The sequence below is a fragment of the Pinus tabuliformis genome, chromosome 3_2 (genome assembly GCF_031772625.1).
Source record: "Pinus tabuliformis cultivar Carrire ecotype Pingquan chromosome 3_2, CPIR1, whole genome shotgun sequence".
In the NCBI taxonomy this organism is placed as follows: Eukaryota; Viridiplantae; Streptophyta; class Pinopsida; order Pinales; family Pinaceae; genus Pinus; species Pinus tabuliformis.
The window spans coordinates 1,105,531,811-1,105,547,343 of NC_142302.1; the positions used below are offsets into that span (position 1 = coordinate 1,105,531,811).

General features: G+C 39.0%; 1 pseudogene across 1 annotated transcript; it reads right to left on the reverse strand.

Moving 5' to 3' along the window:
- Window positions 1-9,462: 9,462 nt before the first annotated feature.
- LOC149184532 (auxin transporter-like protein 4) lies at window positions 9,463-13,437 on the reverse strand (annotated as a pseudogene). The gene is made up of 4 exons (XR_016256802.1): window positions 13,310-13,437; window positions 13,008-13,215; window positions 12,662-12,919; window positions 9,463-9,676 (listed from the first exon to the last, which is right to left on the reverse strand). The product of XR_016256802.1 is annotated as an auxin transporter-like protein 4 (transcript).
- Window positions 13,438-15,533: the final 2,096 nt, after the last annotated feature.

The following is a 15,533-nucleotide window of genomic DNA, read 5'->3' on the forward strand; positions in this document are numbered from 1 at the left end:
GGGGTGTTTCCTAAAGTACACACATCATTAATCTATCATTTGTATATATGAGGTAGTCATGATCCAATAAAAGTGCTTGGGGCCCAAAACTTAGGAACTTTTGCCAATGCATATATATATCTTCAACTAAAAACCTCAAGTGTGTCATTCAACAAGATACTGATGTCATTGTGTTTTTATTCTTGTATACAAAATTGTTGCAATCTAGCAAGTCTACTTGGGGGGTTGTAACTTGAGATGTTTTGATTGTAAAAATGAGTCCTTGACTACAACATGAAGTTGGGGTATTTAACAGGTAAAGTATGGATGATAGATGTTGTTACATTACACACACACACACACACATATATATATATATATGAACAGCGAAGACTCATCATTCTCTATTAGATTTTATGTTTTGGGTAATGGTTGGCTAGGAACTTCACTATCTTCAAAGACAATATAACCACCCTTGTGATGGTCTATTACAAGGTACAAACAACGTGCAAAGCCTTGTGATAGGTGGAAAATGGAAAAGACAACCAAGTATAGATTTGGAGAGAGATAAGTCTAAGCCATGTTGATCATGGAGCAAGGGAGATGCTACACTTCTTTGACTCGCAACAAATAATGTTTGAATGTCATTTGGAAAGATAGGCATTCAATGAAGTATAACTTTGGGCAATATCTTTATTAATGACGTTAGCTTTAGAATTGGGAGTCAGGGAATTACAAGGGAATGGAGATTATGATATCCCTTGGCTTAAAGTTTTGTAATTAAATGTGCATAATTTTATTTTTGGTTAAGTGAGTTAAATTGAAAGACATTGGGAAAATTTAATTATCAACAAATTTAATATTGATAATAAATGATGGTAAAGTTGTAATTAGGTGTTTTTATTTTTGTGAATAAGAAAAATCTGGGAAAATAATCGTTGAGTACAAATGGTTGAAAGAGAAAAATGATGCAATTTTTTGTGAAAGTGTTACTACCCATCAAGAAATCTTAGGCATCTAATCTGAAATATTATATTTAATTGAGAAATAAATTATATTGGCCAATAATTATTTCCTAAAAGAAAGGGAGTTGTCTTCAAGAGTGGGAAACAAGAGCTCATTAATGAGCAGATAACTACCTGCCACTTGTTGGTGAGGTGGAGGCAGTTATTAACCACCAAAAGAGTGGTAGATGGGATAATATATGTTGTTTTTACTTGCTTTTGTCTCATTATTATGAGAGCAGAATAGAGACTAAAGAGAAGCAATTAGTAGAAAAAAGAGAGAAAAATAAAAATTGCAAGCCTGGGTGCTCGGGGGAACATTGGTTGTCTAGTAGTGTCATGGTTGGGAGGAGCCAAGTACCTAATTATTAATTTTTGGGGAAGGAAATCTTGTTATTGAATTGAGGCTTTTGTGATCCATATCAGGTTTAAGAGAATTTATCGGCGTAAATCACATGATATCTCTTTTGTCAACGCGTTTCGAACCAACCAATGTGGTTCATACAAGGAAATCTTGTATTAAGTCGATATTTCTAACCTTTGTATCTACTCAGTTGATAAGAAGATAAGAGAATATGGTTATATAACATAATCAGTTATTTTCGATGCATCATCGTTTTTGAATACCCGCGAGCGCGCGCTCCTCTCTGTGATTAGGTCAAGCTGCGTGCTGTGCCGACGCCGCCATGGGAGCTCCAGGGGGCGGAGAGTCCTCTCCCGCCCCGCCAAACTCATCAACAGCCGCATTTCGGAACCTGCTGTCTCAGAAAGGGAGAAAACGACCTCCTCCTGAAGTACCGACATTCATTAAAAAACTCGAAGAAATACCAGAGATTGCTCTGCCTGAAGAACAACCGATCAAAATAGCTCTTGCCTTGGCTTACAGAGGGTTGGGCGGGAAATTTATGGGTAGATGGCCTTCAACAAAATCGACAGATGAATGGGTCCAACAAATTGGAGGCCTTTACTGTCGAACAGCGTGATTTGTTATGCTATCGGTAGAGGATTCTTCATTTTCGAATTCACTACCAAGGATGATAATGACCTGGTGTTCAGAAACAGACCGTATTTCATGGGAAACCAAGGCCTTTTCCTGAACAAATGGACCCCTGATTTCGACCCTTCAGTCGATGTACCAAAATAGGTTCTTGTTTGGGTCCGGCTCCCCAACCTGCCAATCCACTGCTGGAGTTATCAATCCCTTCAAAAGATTGGAAACGGGCTGGGTCGATTCATAGACAAAGCTGACAATAGAGGCCAATACACCTGCGCAAGAATCTGCGTGGAAGTCGACTTGGAAGCTGGTCTACCGGAAGCCGTTAAACTCTCAGTTGGAGATTGGCATCACTACCAGAAACTGGACTACGAGCAACTGCCCTTTAAGTGCAGAATCTGTCATGAGCATGGTCATTTCCAACGAAACTGTCCTAAAGCCCCATCAAAGGACAAGGTGGAAGAAGAAGGATGGAAAGAGATAAAAAAAGGCAAGGTAGTCTCAAAGCCTGTTGTTCAGACAAAAACTGGAACAATGGGGAAACCCCAGCCCATCTCTCAGACCAAACCAATCACAAAAGAAGGCCCCCCATCAGTTGAAAAGGTGATTGTAACAGAGAGTCACGAAGAAACTGAAGACCAATCGAATAAGCTGAAAGAAACCGAAGAAAATCCAACCGATCCTCTAGCTGCTGCTGATCAAAGGGGAAACGAAGGTACTGAGGAGCATATTAGCCTAGCCTCTGACTCGGGTGAAGAGTCAGAAGAGAGAGACACCGAATCAGATGGCTCTCAAATCACCCCTATCAAGTCGGCTAGGGGTCGGAAATCTAAGAAGAAACAGAGAGAGGAGAAAACTTATCTGGACGTCCTGCAAGGATCCTAGAAAACCCTCAAAGGAATAATGAACACCAGATCCGGACGAAAGCAGAGCAGAGCTCCAAAAGGAGCCACCACCTCCCAAATCAGTAAATAATGAAGTACGTCTCTTGGAACTGCAGAGGGTTAGGCAGCAAACTGAAAGAAGAAGCCCTGAAAGATATTTTCAGGATCCATTCGCCTGAAATCCTGCTCATCCAGGAGACAAAGATGGAGGATAATCTGCTCCTCCAAACTAGTAAGACATTCTGGCGCAAAGGTCCCGGAAGTGCTGTCAGTGCTAAGGGCGCCTCTGGCGGGCTTGCCTCCTTCTGGGACAGCTCCAAATATGAATTGATTCAAGAAGAAAACTGCTCTCATTGGATCTTCACCCAGCTCCTTCACAAAGACTCTGGTCAACAAGTAAGTATGTTCAATATTTATGCTCCGATCCTTCCAACGGAGAAAAAACTTTGCTGGAACTCGATTCAGTCCTTTCTATTATTGCACAATCTAGAAAATATCATTATTGCAGGTGATCTGAATGTCACTTTAGCCATTGATGAGAAAAAGGGGGGTTCCCCAATAAGGGACCCAGTTAGAGAATGGGTGGAAGACATTATGCTAGACTGGGATCTTGAGGATATCAAGCCCACTGCAAGGAAATATACCTGGACTAACAAAAGATTAGGGCCTAACCACATAGCTGCTCGCCTGGACAGATTCCTTGTCCAATCCTCTTTCCTTACTTGTGGTCTTTCAGCCTCTTCTAAAATCCTCCCAAACTGCACCTCTGATCATAAACCTATTAGCCTCGAGCTCTCCCTGGATGGAAACCTTGGCCCAATACCTTTTAGATTCAGTCCTATGTGGATCCAGCAAGATGGGTTTCATGAAGTGGTTTCAGAAGCTTGGAATCGACAGATCTTGGGATCCCCATTCTACGTATGGGAAGAAAAATTGAGGGGCCTTAAAAGAAGACTCAAGGAGTGGGCCAAAACTCTGAAAACACCCGCTGCCAAGAGAAAAGAATCCTTAGAAAACCTTGCTGCCCACCAATCTGCAATGGAGAACTCTGTTGTTTCTCAAAGTCTGATTCAAAGAGAAGTTGAGTTGCAAAAAACTCTCCATAGAGCCAGCAGGGATGAAGAGGAATACTGGAGACAAAAATCCAGAAACTTATGGTTACAAGCCGGCGACAAGAATACTAGTTTTTTCCATAAGCAAGCCGAAGCTCGCAAGCAATTCAAATCTATTTCAGAAATTCGGTCCCACGATGCCATGGTCAAAGATCCTGAAGGCATCAAAAGAGCTTCCTTCACCTTCTTCAAAGAGCTTTATACGGCTCCTGATAATCCTCCTTTAGACTCCCAAGCCTATCCCTTCGATCTAATTCCTCATTGTGTTCAAGACTCTGTTAACTCTATGCTTACCGCTCCAATCAACATGGATGAGCTCAAGAAGGCTTTGGATTGCATGGAGTCGGATAAAGCTCCTGGGCCTGATGGGTTCAATGGCAGATTTTTTCAGACCTACTGGCCTATAATTAATAAAGATCTTTTGAGAATGGTCAGGGAGTCACAATCATGTTCCAAGATTGGAGGCAGCACCAACTCGGCCTTCCTTGCCCTGATACCAAAGGAGAAAGGAGCTTCTGAATTTGGTAGATACCGGCCCATTTCACTGTGTAATACAAGTTATAAGCTGATCACCAAAACAATCGCCAATCGTCTCAAGAATGTTTTTCCGGACATCATTCCGGAAAATCAAGGTGGCTTCATCAAAGGGCGAAAGATTCTGGACAATATTGTGCTGGTGCAAGAAGCAGTTCATTCAAGTTGCCAACGAAAAGAGAAAGGAATGGTGATAAAGCTCGATCTGGCAAACGCCTTTGACAGGGTGAAACATGATTTTCTCTATGTTGTTATGAAGAAATTGGGCTTCTCTATAATCTTCATTAATTGGGTGAAAGCCTGCATTGTCTCCCCTTGGATAGCGTCGCTGGTTAATGGCCGATCAACAAAGTTCTTCAATGCCTCAAGGGGCCTAAGACAAGGTTGCCCGCTCTCCCCGCTCCTCTACGCTATTCAAGCCTCGGTGCTCAGCTTCCAACTTGACTGTTGTCAACAAATCCAATCTCTGCCAGGACTCAGAATGGTTCCCAATGTTAAAGACATTAACCATGCCCAATTCGCCGATGATACCCTACTGCTTGGAGGAGCGAGCATAAATTCAGCAAGATCTTTTAAGAAGGAGTTGGACATCTACAAGGAGGTCTCGGGCAGCATGATAAACTATCTAAAAAGCACTATCTACAGCTGGAACTTCTCGGTCAAGGATCTTGCTGATATTGCCAGGCTTCTAGAGATGAAAGGAATTCAGACTTGGGAGTATTTTAAATATCTGGGGATTCCAATCTTCAAAACCATTCCTAAAGTGGCCCACTAGATGCCTATGCTTGAGAAAATAAAACTCAGAATTCAAGCTTGGGGAGCCACTTGGCTGAATAATGCGGGGAAGGTTATCCTAATGAAATCTGTCCTCACAAGTATGCCTCTTTATCAGCATTCCATTCTGCTTGCTCCCAAAACCTTCCTCAGTAAATTGGACAGTCTGCTGAGAAGATTCCTCTGGGAAGGGGGGAAAAACAATGAAAAAAGACTTCATTTAGTTAGATGGGACACTATTAAAAAGCCAACTCTGGAAGGAGGTCTTCATTTAAGAGATCTGGGTGCCCAGAATCTCTCCCTGGGCTCCAAAATTCTATGGAGTATTGTTGCTGGGAAGGCTAGCTGGAGTAAGAAAGTGTTGTGGAAGAAATACTTCAATGGACAGCGGCTGAGATGCTTGGACCAGCCCCCAAAAACCAGTAAAGGCTCTCCGATTTTCAAACTCTGTCTCTCAGCTATGGAGCATTTCAGTCACAATCTATACTGGATACCAGGTAATGGGAAAAAAATCAGAATTTGGGATGACCCAATCCTTGGTGAACAGCCACTGAACCATGTTGAAGGTCTGACAAATATTAAAATCTGGCTACAGTCCAACAATCTGAATACCCTGTGGGACATCTCAACCTGGACGGAAGATACTGGAAGACGTTGGGCTAGTTGGAATCTGGGAGAGGTTCCCCAACAGCTGCAGGTTGAAGCTTCGCTTCTGTTAGATAAGCTTCAAGGAAAATCTCCAATCAAAGCAACAGCCAAGGACAAAAGAGGGTGGGGCTCCCTCTCTGGCAATTTCACAGTTTCTGAAGGTTACAAAAGCAGGACAGCGATTCCTAATGTTCCCCCTGATCCTACTCAATGGAGATTTATCTGGGCTTTTCCTTCGCTGCCCAAAATTGACTTCTTCTGCTGGACATTAGCTCATAACAACATTCTCACTAGAGATAACCTGAGAAAACGTGGAATGGAAGGACCTTCCAGATGTCCTCTGTGTGTGTCAGAGGAAGAGTCCGCTAATCATCTGTTATTGCTCTGCCCTTTTGCCCGTGATGTCTGGAGGGGGGTCCTGAGATCAGGGGCTGACAAAGTCGAGATTCCTGGTAATATTCCTACCCTGCTTCACAACTGGGCCTCATTATCTCCATTCGATCTCTCTAAAAAATGCCTCCTCAAGACAGCCTGGATGTGGATCCCTAAATTCACCTGCTGGAAGCTGTGGTTGGAGAGGAACAATAGAATTTTCAGGGATGAAAAATGTACTCCTGGCAAAATTATAACTAAAATCCAAGCTTTATTGGGAGAAACTCTGGATACCAAACATGCAATAAAAAATGAAGCAGCTTTGGACAGCGAGGAGGAGCTATGGCTCAAAGAACTGGTTCCAAACTACGATTCCAAGCCCTTGTCCCTTGCAGTCCCCCATGCGAATTGGGAAATCCGCCTGGAAGAACAGATGTTTATCAAATGGCATTCTGCCTTGGAGGAACACTGCCTCTTCTTCGACGGGGCCTCTAAGGGTAACCCCGGAGCTGCGGGTGGAGGTGGGGTTCTACTGAATCCGGATGGATCTACTGAGTTTCGATATCAATGGGGGCTGGGCATCGAATCTAATAACAGAGCTGAGGCTTTGGCTCTGTGGCAAGGGCTTAATCTGGCCATCAAAAGGAACATTCTGACTCTGTCAGTCTTTGGAGACTCCAGGCTTATCATCCAGGCGCTGAATCTCAACACAAACCCCTCTCAGATCCACTTAGCTTCCATTTTCAAGAAAATCAGGTTTAGTTTTGAAGTCAATCTGAACGATCAAGCTGACCTTGAAGCCAATCTGGGCTCTACCCGTAGCAGAAGATCCCTGTTAGTCAACTCTGATGAGGATTGTTGCACCATTCCTTAATCCCCTGTTGGTCGATATGCTCTCAATTTGACTTCAAAACCAAACCTGTTCCCCCTCTTGCAGTCAATGTTCCCGATCTCTATATGGTCAATAAGCCATCATCTATCTAGAAAAGGGAAGTCCGATTCACAGAGAATTAAAATGGCTGAAGCAGATCAATCAGATTCCCAAAGTCTGCCTCTCTGCAAAGAACAAGAGGATGAAGGCACTATTTTTCAGAACAGCCTGTTGGATCCATGCTCCTGAATGCGCTCTATCCGCCGATACTCTGCCTTCTGCTCGGATGTTAAAGCGCCGACCATAGATTTTAAAAGCAAGGGTTCCTTTCTCTGAGGATTCCTTGTTTTGCGCTTCCACCTCATGAAAATCTGTATGAATCTATCTCGTTCCATTCCTCTCAAATTCGTTGTGTTGAATCTTGGACGGGGAAGCTGAAGGACCTGTACAACCTCTCTTTTGATGGAAGGAGGTTCTGTGAAAGTTTAAGGCGGACTTTGGTTTAAAGGAGGTTTGCCACCAATTCATGCCAGAGCAAGGAACGCAAAGGTTAAGCTAGGTGTTTTGCAACTCTGACATCAGACAGTCCGGGGCTTGATCTCAGCTGGAAATGTTTCAAAAGTGAGATCCGCTTCTATGTAATAGGAATTTCAATCTCAGAGCTTGCTGTAATGCTCAAGCACGCGGCAGCTGGTTTGCCGCCTTTAATTCCAATAACCGTTATAGTCTAAAAAAAAACATAATCAGTTTATGAAGTTTTATATTGTCATGTCTTACTTATTTAAATGATAAGAATGTTTTGCATGTAATGATAAAAAAAATAAAACTAGCATTTGCACTAGATGTTGCAAAGGAAACGCCGTAAGGCATAAATTGAAGAACAATCTTGACATGTAAATGATCATTTAAAATAAGAATTAATAAAGAAAATTGCATGCAAAGGTGGAAGATAAAGCTAAATTATTTACATTATCGGAAGTTTATAGATAGTATAATGCTTGTAATAAAGATTGGCTCTTGATCTTCTAAGATGTGAAAAACATGATGGTGGTATTTCCACATTTGAAATTGCATCACAACTTTATGAATGATTCTTTATACATAGATTGGACACTTGCATCTATATCCCATGAGTTCATTCTGTATATGGTGAGTTCTAGGAAGAGTAGTCCATTAAAATTGACCAATATAGTCCAATCAATACTCATAATACATAATACTCATAAAAAAATAGGAAGAGTAGTCCATTAAAATTGACCAATATAGGCCAATCAATACTCATAATACATAATACTCATAAAAAAACATATATTCCTCTTTGAGTAACGTTGTTGAAAAATATAATCATTAAATTAAAGGATATATTCATCTATTATGTGTATTTATTTACGATGTGGTTTATAATCATTAAATTAAAGGATATATTCATCTATTATGTATATTTATTTACTATGTGGCTTTTGGAAAATATAATTTTATTTAGATTAAGTTAAATCCAACACCAATATTATATGGAAAAACCATGTATTCACTCAAAAATGTTGTGGCCAAAACTAAAAGGTGATTAACATTTACCATTATCTACTATTTCCATTTCTTTCTTTAAAAATGCAAGCAACATAATAAATCCAAACTTGTTAGTGCAATGAGTGCACTTAATAAATCCAATTGCACAACATTTAAATTTTAAGAGAAACCATTGTAAACAATTTTGGTAGTTGAACACTCTTTTCCATCAATCATTCATATAACCAGAAAATCATAAGTTGGCAACAACGTACATTATGGTGATACAAAATAATTGGGGAGAACAACAGAGGGTGAATAAGAATAACAGGCCTTGCATAGCAGTGGCAGTAAGCTTAAGTAGTTTGTCAGTCTCCATTAACAAGATAAATGGAGTACTATTGTTGTTGTCTCCATTCCTTTGAATCCAAAGCCACAACCCAGTACAGTACAGTAGACAAAAATAACCCTAAGGCAGACACACAGAGGCATAAATTACAATTACAATGCAGTTCCCTTAATAAACTCGTTTGTTGCCTGTAAATAATTGTATGCATGTAAGCTTTCAAGCAGTTTCAGGTATGGTATATGTGCAAAGTATGAATTTTGTGAGCCTCCCTCAGGCTTGACAACTCCATCCTCCATTGTTACTCATTGCCTTCTATGTCAGAGAATAAACCCCACGCTCAAAACATATTCTATATAATCTCATATTGTTCCCCTCTTAAATTCAGAGAATTTATATTGTTCCCCTCTTAAATTCAGAGAATTTCCATTCAAATTTTCAGGTTTTGTGAGGATGAGGAGGAAGATGTGATTTTGGAGCAGATGGTGCATGGGGAGGACATTGATAACACTTTGCAAAGAGACCGAATGAGTCAACCTGACGCACGAAATTCGTCACGCTACCCTACTATCAACACCCAAATCACCACAAATATGTTCACTAGATAAACCGTTGTCCAGAAAGGTGGTTAGGGTGGTTTTTCCACAGCATTCTGAAAATCAGCCATCAAGATCCAAAAAAAATTATTAGTATAAAACCTTCTCAAGGTACAATCAATAATTTATTGAGTTATGTTAATGTGAAAATAAAGGAAGGATAGTGAGTGAGTAAGATGTCTACTTTAAAACATTTTTATTATAGATTTTGAGAATATTCTAAAATTTGATAGATAATTGATCTAATTAAGCAAAGTCTTTCAGTAGATAGTGAGTGAGTAAGATGTCTACTTTAAAACATTTTTATTATAGATTTTGAGAATATTCTAAAATTTGATAGATAATTGATCTAATTAAGCAAAGTCGAAATCACATAAGGGATGACGCGTTTTGAACCAACAAGTGTGGTCAAGTGCCAACAAGTGTGGTCAAGTGTGGTGTGTGGTCAAGTGCCAACAAGTGTGGTTAAGTGTGGTTCATCATCAGTACCAGATGATGATGAACCACACTTGTTGGTTCAAAGAGCATTAGCCAAAAATTTCTTTTATGTGATTATTACCGAAAGACTTTGTAAGATGTCTACTTTAAAACATTTTTATTATAGATTTTGAGAATATTCTAAAATTTGATAGATAATTGATCTCATTAAGCAAAGTCTTTCTAGAAATCACATAAGAGAAATTTGTTGGATGACGCGTTTTGAACCAACAAGTGTGGTCAAGTGCCAACAAGTGTGGTCAAGTGTGGTTCATCAATTTAGGATGGGTGAGATTTTATATAAACACTATTATAAATCCATGTTGATTGAACGAACAAGTGTCATCAAGTGCTGACAATTGTGGTCAAGTGTGGTTCATCAATTTAGGATGGGTGAGATTTTATATAAACATTATTCTAAATCCACGTTAATCTTAAATTTCAGATTTATTTCAAATTGAACCAACGAGTGTGGTCAAGTGCCGACAAGTGTGGTAAGTGTGGTTCATCAATTTAGGATGGGTGAGATTTTATATAAACACTATTATAAATCCATGTTAATCTTAAATTTCAGATTTATTTCAAATTGAACCAACAAGTGTGGTCAAGTGCCGACAAGTGTGGTAAGTGTGGTTCATCAATTTAGGATGGGTGAGATTTTATATAAACACTATTATAAATCCATGTTAATCTTAAATTTCCGATTGGTTAATCTTAAATTTCAGATTTATTTCAGATTGAACAACAAGTGTGGTCAAGTGTCAAAAAGTGTGGTCAAGCGTGGTTCAGTGATTTAGGGTGGGTGAGATTTTGCATAAATACTTTTCATATTTACTTCAAATTGAACCAACAAGTATGGTCAAGTGCCGACAAGTGTGGTTCATTAATTTAGGATGGGTGAGATTTTATATAAACACTATTATAAATCCATGTTAATCTTAAATTTCAGATTTATTTCAGATTGAACAACAAGTGTGGTCAAGTGCGACAAGTGTGGTGCATTAATTTAGGATGGGCGAGATTTTATATAAGCACTATTATAAATCCATGTTAATCTTAAATTTCCTATTGGTTAATCTTAAATTTCAGATTTATTAAGTTGTACAACTAGGCTAAATAAAAAAGGATATAACACTTAAATTAGTATAAATGCAAGTTGATTCTAAATTCCAAATTTGTTATTTAAATAAAAATACCTAATTTACACTCCAATTTTATGATGAGTGAAATTTTATATTCACCTCCAATTTAGGATGGGTGAGATTTTATATAAACACTATTATAAATCCATGTTAATCTTAAATTTCCGATTGGTAGGATATAACACTTAAATTAGTATAAATGCAAGTTGATTCTAAATTCCAAATTTGTTATTTAAATAAAAATACCTAATTTACACTCTTATGATGAGTGAAATTTTATATTCACCTCCAATTTAGGATGGGTGAGATAATATATAAACACTATTATAAATCCATGTTAATCTTAAATTTCCGATTGGTTAATCTTAAATTTTAGATTTATTAAATTGTACAACCAAGCTAAATAAAAATGGGTATAACACTTAAATTAGTATAAATGCAAGTTGATTCTAAATTCCAAATTTGTTATTTAAATAAAAATACCTAATTTACACTCCAATTTTATGTTGAGTGAAATTTTATATTCACCTCCAATTTAGGATGGGTGAGATTTTATATAAACACTATTATATTGGTTAATCTTAAATTTCACATTTATTAAATTGTATCTAATTTTGCTTTAAAAAAAATCTAGAATTAAATTCCAAATTTGTGAGGTTGCAGCATGATATTTATTTGTTAAAAAATATAGAAATAAAATGGATTAAGTTATTTCTTAATATTAAGATATTTTACTAAGAAGAATTAATTATTTAAAAAAAATGTTTGAATTTTTTATTATTCAGATTGATTTTAAGTGATATTAATTATTTTAATTGAATGGAAAGTCTTTTTCTAATTTGGAAGGCAAACCACTTTCTAATTTAATACTGAGAAAATATTACAAAATTATGTTATATTATATAAACATTTTGAATCAATGAAATTACATTCAAGTTAAAATTAAAATAATACTTAAAAATAATAATAGTTATTATTATTGCCCACGGGGTTTTGGATTGACGATGAATGGGTGCACTGTTAAGGCACTCCTTGTGATAAGTCACTGGTTCAAATCCCCATGGGTGTTTACCTACCAAAATAAAATAAACTATATATATATATATATATATATATATATATATATAATTAAATCAACCTAATTTTATTTTATATCAGGATCTATCAAGCACCCACAAAGATTAAATTAAGAAAATTTCTCAAGTTGCTAACATTTCTTCAAAATTTCTTATCAAAAAATAAGTTTGCAAAAAAATGATCCCTCTCATGACTACATAAATCCAGAGTCAAACTGCATCTAAGATGGTCATATATAAATTCAAAACTTATAAAAAAAATTAAATTATCAATATATAGATATCATTAAATGTTTCACTTTAAAGAAATTATTACTGAGTATATAAAATGTGTAAATATTCGTACCTTTCTAGCCAAAGTTGTCCTGTAAGTTAAAATGTGAGCCATGGCAGGTATAATGTAGACTGTAAAGCTGAGTAGGAGAGCGCCTCCTGCAGAGTTGATAGGCCTGAAGAAGGGGAAAATGATTGCAAGAAACCATATGGGAATCACCACAGGCAGCCTCGCCAGTGCACGCTTCACAATGCTCTTTGTATCGTGCATTCCGATAACCTTTTCCCACACAAAGTATAAGGGGGTGCATGCGAACCCGAAGGTAATGAACTGCAACCATTTCAAATTTCGAAACTCTCATTTATGCTTAGGACACTGCAACAACAAAAAAATTATAATGGAAATTGTTGTTTCAGACCTTGTGAATGAGCATTAGAATGACTGCCAGGTCGCGAAAGCCCGACTTGGGAAGCAAGGAAAGGGCATTTGCGTGATCTAATAGTGTGTCTCCGAAAGCCCAGTAAACTGATATTGCAGAGGGTAGAGTCAGAGTAAAGACATACAAAGTTGCCAGCATGTAAATTGCCTTAAATTTTTTAGGTTTCCACATGGCATGCATTATTTCCCTGTTACCAAAATTGAAGGTCTGTTAAAAGTGGCAGACTTTTAATTTTCAGTAGAAACCCATGAAAGCGAAGAAAAAAATGATTGGGAACGTACACTGTCACGGCGTGGCCACCAAAAGTGTAGAGTATATTGGTGGCCCCAGTGAAGTAGAGGACCAGCTTTGTTGGTGCGGAATGCTTTACATCGTCTATCTGCACAGTGTGTATCAGGAAAAAAGCCATTGTTCAATCACCACACTAATCTTCAGAGAGCGGTTTTGCGCTGAGAGCCGGAGTTGGATCTCTGTTGATAATCTAGCGAGCAGTAACAAACATTGAAAATTCATTTTCAAGGCCTTGAAAGATGTAATCAAATTCTACCTTACATTCTTTGACTCGCTTCAAGAGTCTCCCAGGCTGGAAATTGACACAGTTGAGACGTCATTGTCGTTGTGATGGGCCGTAGCGATGGAGTATGTGATTGGCGTGTGCAAGGCAATTATGCAGCAACTACAACCAATTCAGATTTGATTCGAACACACAGAAATGAAGGGGGAGAATGAGCAATAATAATGAAGTGAGGGTAGTTAGGACGCAACTGAAAAGGAGTCGGTTATGAGATCAACGGAGGGTAAGGAGTTGGTTATGAGATCAACGGAGGGTAAGGAGGAGTCAGTTATGAAATCAACGGATGGCAACATTTTGATCATCTAACACTTAATCTGATGGTGTATAACAACGACAACGAAGCTCATAGAAGAGTTCATTTCAAAGGGAAACACCTTATGGCGTAAAAACAAAAAATAATAAATAAATAAATAAATTGTTACGAACTATTGAGGACTTATACAGAAATTAATGAATCAAAGAACACCGACTGTACTGCATAATGTTACTTCATTGATTAAATTGTTTGTCTATTGTCTTGGCTAGAAGTAGAAGTTTAATGAATGAGATTGCTTGTAATAGTATAAAAAAAAATTCTAAGCAATATTGTTATATTGATATGGTACAAAAAAGAGGTTACAGAGAGGCTTGACTTCAAAGTTGATGAGCATCAATCATCACCAAAAATGAATCTGTTTGTTTTGGACTGCCCCAACATAGGGGAAACCAGTCCATTGAACCATAAAGACTGCCCCAACATAGGGGAAACCAGCCCAATGAACCAGAAAGAAAACCACTAAGAGAGAAAAAGCATGTCTAGAATAAAAAAAGTAGGAGTCCTAAAAAAAACACTGCCCAGATTTAGACATATCCACCTGGCAGAAAACAACAATAACAGGTTGCCACGCGTCAAGTCGGTGGATCCTCCAGGGCTGGTTCCTCCTCGATTCTACACGCAAATTGGTACTAGTCATCATCTGCATTAGACATGCCACGTCCCTGAGTTGGTGGAGCCTCCTCAGCGCCACCTGTGCCCATCTGCGTTTCAGAAGTGTCGTTCGGTTTGCTTCCCGAAGCCTTCGTGCCATTATGCTTGCCGCTCTCAGCTGAAGGACCGCCAGTTATATCCTTGCCATGCAGAGTCGCTCTACCTTCGTTTTGTTGCCTGTTGCCAGGAATGCTGATTCCTCGGCTGCCTGAAGCCTCCACGCTCTGCTTGCCCTTGAGCCCAGATGGAGGAGCTTGCGGCTCAGATTCTTCCGCAAAGGAAATTGTTACAATAGCAGTGATTATAGGCCGATTTAAGGTGTTTCTGAAATGGAACTGGGTGCTATGGGGAGCAGGATAAGGTGGAAGAGGGAAATCCGCAGTGTGGACTACTACGTCTCTCCCTTCAATGGCTTGGCTTCTAGCACGACCCCTGCCACTTCTGGTATTTGGGTAGCGGCTGAGAGGATTGAGCGTATCAGTGGAGGAGTCAAGGGAATCAGTGGCAGAGCTGGTCGAAGCTGGCATGCGGATGATGCCTCCGCGGGTTCTGTCGCGCCTGCTGCACATACAGTGCCTAATGCGAGCCATAGCAGAATTATGAGTTAAGTTGACAACAAAGGAATTGGAAGGATTTTGACACGAAGAGTGAGCAGGAGAGGTCTGGGCTTGGTCGAAGATACAGTGTCTGGAGTGAGAGAAATGAAATCCGTTGCCAAGATCCAGGAAAGGAAGTAACCAGCATCGATTGCCAGTCACGGTGCGAATGCAAGGTTCAACAGTTTGCAAAGGGCAGACGCCTTGGAGCAAAGGATGAATTGCATATCGTTCTGCAGGAGCCATGAGTATGAGGGAGATGAATGCTTCTCGGCTTTCGGATTCATTTATTGCCTGCTGCAATGTGTTATGAATTCGCTTGAGGTTGGCGCGGGGGACGATGCTGGTAGCCATATGGCTCTCCTGTC